The sequence below is a fragment of the Lolium rigidum genome, chromosome 5 (genome assembly GCF_022539505.1).
Source record: "Lolium rigidum isolate FL_2022 chromosome 5, APGP_CSIRO_Lrig_0.1, whole genome shotgun sequence".
Taxonomy (NCBI): Eukaryota; Viridiplantae; Streptophyta; class Magnoliopsida; order Poales; family Poaceae; genus Lolium; species Lolium rigidum.
Window position 1 is genome coordinate 118,320,781 of NC_061512.1, and position 7,775 is coordinate 118,328,555.

The 7,775-nt window shown below is 42.6% G+C and overlaps 1 long non-coding RNA gene across 7 annotated transcripts; it reads left to right on the top strand.

The window, feature by feature from the left end:
- The first annotated feature begins 363 nt into the window (after positions 1-363).
- On the top strand, positions 364-7,352 carry LOC124657809. Of its 7 annotated transcripts, none has more exons than XR_006988868.1 (12): positions 379-668; positions 756-820; positions 909-1,201; positions 1,524-1,641; positions 1,787-1,851; positions 3,205-3,456; positions 3,548-3,626; positions 3,755-3,837; positions 4,307-4,435; positions 6,385-6,529; positions 6,777-6,832; positions 6,918-7,352. It is a non-coding gene; the product is annotated as an uncharacterized LOC124657809 (long non-coding RNA). The 7 variants fall into 7 exon arrangements; XR_006988870.1 differs by having other exon boundaries at positions 4,307-4,385; XR_006988869.1 differs by lacking the exons at positions 6,385-6,529; positions 6,777-6,832; positions 6,918-7,352 and adding an exon at positions 4,484-4,685 and having other exon boundaries at positions 364-451; positions 554-668; positions 4,307-4,385.
- The last annotated feature ends 423 nt before the right edge of the window (positions 7,353-7,775 follow it).

Genomic DNA, 7,775 nt, shown 5'->3' on the forward strand with positions numbered 1-7,775 from the left:
GCGGGGTAAGTGGGGTGCGGCAGGAGCTCGTCCTTGGGAGCCATGAGCGGGTACTCGAGGCAATCCACCTCCTCCAGGGTGCAGCCCTCGCCGGTACAGTCCACGACGAGCTCCCGACGTCGGACATCGCGAGGCGGCCGACGATGGGGTATCAGCTCGCCAGCGTGGCAGCTAGAGCCCGCTCAATGTCCTCGACCAGGAACTCGCCGGCGTCATCTCCTGCAGCGCGGCCCTTGAAGACGCGGATGGACTCGATGAGGGCGCGCTGCGTGGGCTAGAGGTCGAGCCAGGAGAGCGGGAGCTCGCCGCTGGGCGTGTGCACCGAAGGGGCCTGCTGCACCACGCACGTCACGGCAGCCGCCGCGCCCGCTCTAGCGGTCTCGTGGTGGTGGTTGTGGTGGGCGGAGATCTGGTTATTGTGTTGGCGGCTAGCTCAGCTGGGAAAAGGAAGGTGCGACCGTTGTTGGTTTTTTATACAAGGTCTTGTGAATTGCAGTGTGGCCACTGCTATGACAAGTCTTTGCGAGTTGTTGTTGATGACATGGAACTGCAGAGCATCAGTTGCATGGTTATAGGTCAACAGGCCGGAGCTGGTTTGGTGAAGAAGAGTCGATGTGGAATTGAAGAAGAGGGCAGCTATCACATCATTTTTTAATCTTCAGCCCAAGGTCAGGATTCATCTCTCCATCTTTTTCCACTACAATCGTCTTAAGCTCTTGGTGATAGCTTGTCAATCCATGGCTTCCTTGGCCTAGGCAACGTTCCTATCATGACCTTCCTTTGTGCAGAGTCCTCTTTGTGCTTCTTGCATCCTGTGAAGGTACAACTCGCCCTCCCATCTTACCTTCTACTTTATTTACACAGATTGGTGGTGGTTCTTAATTTGGAGCTGGTTTGGATTTATACAGATGATAGGACCTGCGGATAAGGCGTAGCTAGGGTTCAACAAGGGTGAGTTGGTGACCTGCACGGCACCACCACCCTCGAAGTTGCAGTTGCTCTGTTCTGTTGGGCATCGTCATCCTCTTTCAGGCACAGATCAACATGCTCATGCCTTTTTGGTTTGTTCTCCCTGTTCAGATATATGCTGTCAGCATACATATGTTGTTCCAATGGCTTGAAGAGGTGTGTGGCTCACCAACGAGGACGTTTGTCCATGCATGATGTCATTTTGCTCTGATGAAGCTGCTCTTCCCCTAAGGTGAGTGAGATCAGTATAAAGTGCCAACCAATAAAAGTGCGCAATTTGAGTTCCTTTCAGTAATGCCGTGTTTTCTTTAAATTCGGATTTTTTAAATCATAACATATGTACAATTATATCATGTATAAATCTGCTTCACCAAATTTAGGGCAGACACTTACAGTTCCAGCTATTTATTTATTAGATGAACAAAATCTGTTGTGACCTATGGCTACACATTTGTCATTGCTTTAAATAGTTTCAGTTCAAACAATTTCCTTTGTGATGTATTTTCATCCTTCCTAACTTTCGAATTTGGTCTTCTCTAAAATTTTCCATGCAGAGTGCCAGTAATGTTGTGCTTGATTATATAGAAGCCATAAACAGAACACTAACTGATTCAGGTGTCACCATCGTCGGAGACAGCAGAACAGATAGAATCACCTCCTCTTTTGATGCTGGTAAAACCATTTTGACAATCAAATTCCTATTATATCGTTGTTTCTGCCAATCAAGTTATACATATTTCCTCTATGGAAAGTGGAATGGGGCTACGGCCTATTGATCTAAAAAAATATTTCCTGTATGGTTGATTATATTATGCAGATGCTGAAGAAACGTGACCAGAGAACCATGTCTACAGGAATAGGGAAGAGAAATTAACATACGAGGTACTATCAGATCTTGACCCCAATATATATATGTATACCAGGTTGTGCTAGAATGACTTCTTTGAACTGAGTACTCTATCTGCAATTTTTTCTGCAGCCCATGTAATGTGGTTGCAATTGAACAAAACAAACTCTTGGCTTCGCTTACACCACCTTCACATGCCTTGACAAATTCTGAAATAGAGAGTCCACATGTCATCTTAGTTAGTAGTGAAGTATTGTATAAATAAGCACTGATCGGAATGTATATACCAATCCACTCTACACTACATATTTAATTGGCTATGGCCAGTTAAGGCTTTCCCTGTCTCTTAATTAAGTATGTAAGATTTATTGTTTGTCCAATTCATTTGCCTTTGAAAACACATGATCTGCCATTTTCAACTACAAAATGATCAGCACAGTGAGCCTTTCATCTGGAAGGTGGGTCTGCTACATTTCTGTTCTCGTCTTGGATTAGCTTTAAGATATAGAAGATTATTCCTAACCATTGCCTACATCTTTGGTGATCAAATTGAAGTACGCTTCCTATTGATCAGAACGGCATCTAGCAGAAAAGCTTAATGTAGTAGTAATTTAACATGATGTTGTCATATAAGTAACTATGAAATGTCATGAAATCCTCTGGCCCCTGCAAATAAACACGAATTGAAAACATGTTTCAAAGTTTCTTTTCAATGGTCTGCATACTAAGAGATATTCCTATATGGTTACCCTAAAGCCAGTATTTACCTTATGCTGCTATAGGATTTTTTTAAAATACTAGAGGTGATAATTGTACTCAGATTCATACTGTTGGTCCTTTTTTGGGGTTTTAAGTTGCGTGTCGTCATTGTTGTGGATTTAGGATAAAAGAGAGTACTCCCGTGGGCCAAAAAAGGAGGAATTGTTTTCCTCCAGATTGCATAGGTTAAAGATGGTTCTACATTAATTTGGTGTATCATTTATCCTAATATGCTGCTACCAACTCAAGTTATTTCACTTGCGTGATCTCCTTGAACGTGCTATTTTTTATCAGCTTATGGTTTATACCCCAGAATGAAATAAGATAGGTTTTTCTTCGTATTTTGAAATTCTTTATGTCGATGTGAAATAAGTTTTGGTTTAGTTCTCCATTTTACCATTATGTTGAGATTGGCAAACTATAGGTACGGTTAGGCTCTCAATGCTTATTTATTTGCCTTGACTTCTGTTTCTTCGGATTCATATGAACGCTGTGGAACACCACAAAGATAACTGCAGTAAAATCTTCTGTTGATGATTTTTCAGGTTCAGTTTTCTACTAAAATCAATTTGCTTCTACCTTATAATTACCGCACATTGATCTATTACCTTTTATTTTTTTTACATCAGAATATACTCCATCTGAGTCTGATTCTATGGCGTTGGATGATGTTCCTATGCGCTCAAAGGATTATATATTATCAGGGCATCGCCATCTTACAGAAGAACGAGAGTTGATGATCTTTAAATTTGGTTGTTTATTTTTTTTCCTCAAACATATCAACGCTCTCTTGAAGCTAGGAAGACAGGAATCAAGTTTTCTGCTTTTATTTCGTATTTGGTTTTGTATAAAATAAATTGCTAAGCTCCATGATCTGTGAGGTATGCTTCATCTTTTACTTTCTTTGTTTGGCGTTCCTTGCAGATGGCTCCATTCTGGTGCCTCATGGTTACCGATTTTATTTTTCTTCAGATTCGCACCGTCTAGGTTTAGCTCCGGCCGCAGCGTCCAACTTCATAGAGCCTGGATTTCGTGTTTTCTCCCCACCGAGGTATGCCAACTCGTCTTCTAGAGTCGCTTCAGGATGGTTTGATTGCTTGTCTGTGTGGTTTGTTTCATTTATATCCGTCGGACTTCATGTGTTTGCTCTCATACCTAAGAGGTGACAGTTGTGAACAGGTCAGCCCGCCTCACAAATATCCACGCCCAAGTTAATTCTCTGCAGCCTATTGCGGAGTGCCACAAGTCCTGCTATTTTTCTGGTGCGAGTCAATTTCCTTCCGACGTTTTCCTGGTTCTGCACTGTAGATTTTTCTGCAGTAATGCGAACATAAATTTAAGAGCAGTTCTTAATGCAATAAACACAAGGCTAGCTTTAGTCACTATTAAAATCCATATTCCAAGTGAAAAATTGGCAGTGGTTGTTGTGGGAGTCATATGCTTTCTTTACATGCATAGGTGAAATAGAATGCTGAAATCATGCGTCCATGACTCTCCGTTATTTTTGGCCACTACACAGTAGTATATCAAGTCAGTGAAAACCTAACCATATAAGTAGGCTATAAGCTTTACACACGTCGATAATAAATTGCAAGCTCAGTGTATGCAACAGTAGCAAGAAATTACCTTGCGCTGAGATTATAAATTTTACGTTTTAACTTCATACCTATATCCATATGGTGTTGATACTTCACTTTCACTATAACTAATCAATTATGCATTCCCTTTCAGGGATCTGTTTTTTATCCCAAGAATGGTGATTGTTTGCACATTGAGCTAGCAAAGTCGAATTCACGCAGACGTAATGGAGGTTACAATATTGCTAATTCTCTTACTCGTATCACTTCCCTCCAGCAAAATGTAATGAAAGCTTTTACACCGTTCAATTGATTACGATTTTCATGTTAGGTGGTGGTGATGCGTACAAAGTTATTGACAAGCGAGTATATAGAAGAGAGGAAAATTCTGACATGACAACAACGGTGATGAAGGTGATAATGATTTATCTGGCAATGGTGATGAGCTAGGACCTGCCCGCCGCCGCGATCGTGAATCCTCTGACCTAGCCACCGCCTCCTCCTCTCCCGCCCCCTCCCAGGCGGCGGAGGATTCGCCCGCCCCGCCCCGAGCAGCCACCCCCGGACTGCCGCACCTTAGGCGCCGCTGCTGCCGGCCTCTTGGCCCCGGCTCCGGCCACAGCCTCGGCCCCGGACCCGGTATTGGCGGCGGTGGCGGCACCCCTTCCGTCGAACGACGAGGGGGGGGGGGGGAGGGTTTCCGCGGTGGCGTTTCATGGGAGGTGATGAAGTGCTGGTGGAGGAAGCCGGGCGGCACGGCTACTTGGTCGAGGCCTGATGCTCTCCGTCTGTAGCCATGGAGGATTCGGTGGAGCGGTGGCGGCCTCCGCCCCAGGTGACGGTTCGACGGTGGTACGCATGATCCGCGCTGCCGTCCTATTCCCTGGTGATCCGACAGGAGGGACTGGCAGCATAGGGGCTGCTGGTCTTGCTTTGTTTTTAGTGGCGGTCCTCGGGTTTCTCGCAAGAAAAGATGAAGATCTACCGGAGGTCAGTTTGCCTTGATATGGCTGGGGACATGAGTTCCGGAAAGCTCCACCGGCGAATGGAACAGTGCATGTTTTGCCTGGAGTTTGCTGGATCGGGTGGTATTCAGTCGCGCGCACTCATGTTTTTATTCCGACCATTTGGTTCCGGAGGATCGGCGCGAAGCTCTATTCTGTGTTGACATCAGCTGACTTTTTGGTCCATGGTGAAGTCAAAAAAAGGAATATCATGAAGGCTGGATTGGTGGACTAGCTAAAGGAGGTTCGAGTCTCCGTGATGCTGAGGGATTTGCTTGGCGTTCCGGGCTCTACAGCAGTGGTATGCATGTGGGGGCGGCAGCACATGTGAAGTTCTTACATCCGAGGGTGAAAACCCAAGGTCTGGCCTTAACTGGTTGTGCCTGGCAATGACCTTGTTGTAGGCATTGTTTTGAGAGTGGGGACTATCTTTAGGGTGAAAATCTAAGACCTTTGGTCGAGCGACGACCGCGCTGGTGCACTGTTCCCTTCTTGGAGGTGTCGCTTTTGGAGAGTCTGTATTTCAGGTGTTGTCATGGTGGTGGTTGTATTGTTGCTAGGTATGGAATGCTGTAGCGGGACTTTCATTTCTTAGTTTTCTTTACTCTTTTTTGGCTGTGTGCATCCGTACTGCCTCTAGGGTGGGGTGTTGTTGCAGAGACTGGGTGTAATTGGTATCTTTTGATATTAATATATTCCCTTTATCTAAAAAAAATCTGCCAATGGTGATGGTGGTGACAATGATGGTAATGGTCATACTTTTTCCATGAAATCTCCTATCTGTAAGGGAGTTTCTCCTCAAATCCACATAGCTATTACTCTTAATACCGCCATCATTCGCATTTAGATTGAACTTTTATAAGTGAAATAAGGAAGAGAAGTTTGTTGTCCAGCGATGGCTTCTATTAACTTCCTTGTCTGTTTTTTTTTTTTGCTTTTGGTATCTTCCATATCTCGAGGAGCACATTATGACTTTTAACACATAAAGTTGATATTTAATTACTTAGGGGGCTGCTTCTTCATTTTCTTTTCTCTAGAATTATTTGAGTTCATTTGATTACATAACTAAGAGTATTGGCATCTTACTATGTTAGAAGGACTAAGACTTTACACTCTATGTTGTTCCAGCTGTTTATGTAGCTTTGACATATTGATGGTTACAGATTCACTTGCAGAATATCTACATTCTGATAGTTGTTAAGTAATATTTGTCTCGCATTTACTATAGATCCTACAACTGAGTTTAAGGGAATGATGAGTGAAGGTGGAGGAGTTGATGAAGACAATACTAAATCCTATAGGGTAAGGATTATTTTTTCACTGGCCAAGGACAAGCTAAGATGGCTCCAAGGTCATATGAGCTCCTCCATTTGGTTAGTTTTTATATCTTAACTGAAGAGGAATTTGTTTGTGTGATTTCTCTTTGACTTTCGTTGATGTCTAACTTGATGAGCTGGTGAAACAAATCCAGCTTGCTTGATTTACGAATTTCTCTTTGATTTACCAAAAACCTGACTTGATTTTCGTTGCTCTAACTAGATGAGGTGGAGAAAATCACAAAGAGGATGCTTAAGAAATATACGCCGTCTAACTTTATGTCTTTGATCTTCATTGTTTCAGGTTGTGGGCTCGTGCAGGCTGTTGTTGCGACTGTTCCTCTGATAGGCTGGACCTAGGTACGTTTTCTCCGATTTGATCTTCACGTGTTAGTTATAAAGAGTTACTGTGTTTGATCTAAATATCCTCTTGCATTTTGTATAGCGATGGCAAGATGTTATCGTCTCATCTGTCATGAGAGCCTTGCTCCAGGAATCACCGCCTTGGATTGGGTCTAAAGGTATGCTTGAGGCGACACCTCCAGTTGAGTTTGAAGAGGTGATTCTTTTTTGCACATTAAACACACGCATGGCAGAATATAATTTTAGTGCAATACAGCGTTCATGGTCAAATGATATTCGGTTATGAAATAAGATTGTAAGATAAGTTTAGAAGCATTTGTATAATGTACAAATATCACTTGACAGAACTGAGAAACTTTTGTTCTACCTCTGTTATTCTCAAAGCTTAAAGTGTTTGACATAATGTTCATCCGTGTGAAAGATGGGCCACGTGCCAAGGTGTGCCCTATCATAGTGAAAAAGCATAAGACGAGCTACACAATGATTCTATCCATATATCTGTTTATGAGATTGCTCACCTATTTGCTACACTTGGTTTGCTGTTTGTACTTTCATGTGATTTATCCTAACTTCATATCTTAATGGCATTGTTTTGTGAAATCTAAAAAAATATTATTATGTTAGAAGTTAATTTTTGTCCATGTTAGATAAAATGTATATTGACACGAGCTTAACGGGATCGTGCGCCAAGGCGCACATCTAAATCTAGTTCAAGATGATAAACAAGGTCTAGACATATTCAAACCAGACAAATCATGTATCTACTCCTAACCCTAAACTCTGTCTTATGAAGTCAACCGTGAAGAGAAGTGGTTTTGGGTTTAAACATTGAGATTTCAAGAACACCCCAAAAGCTTCATTTTTAGAATGACTAAGAAGGATCCATGCTTACCTTTTCATTTTCATGTCTTAAACTTGTTTAAATCCTGATCAAAACTAG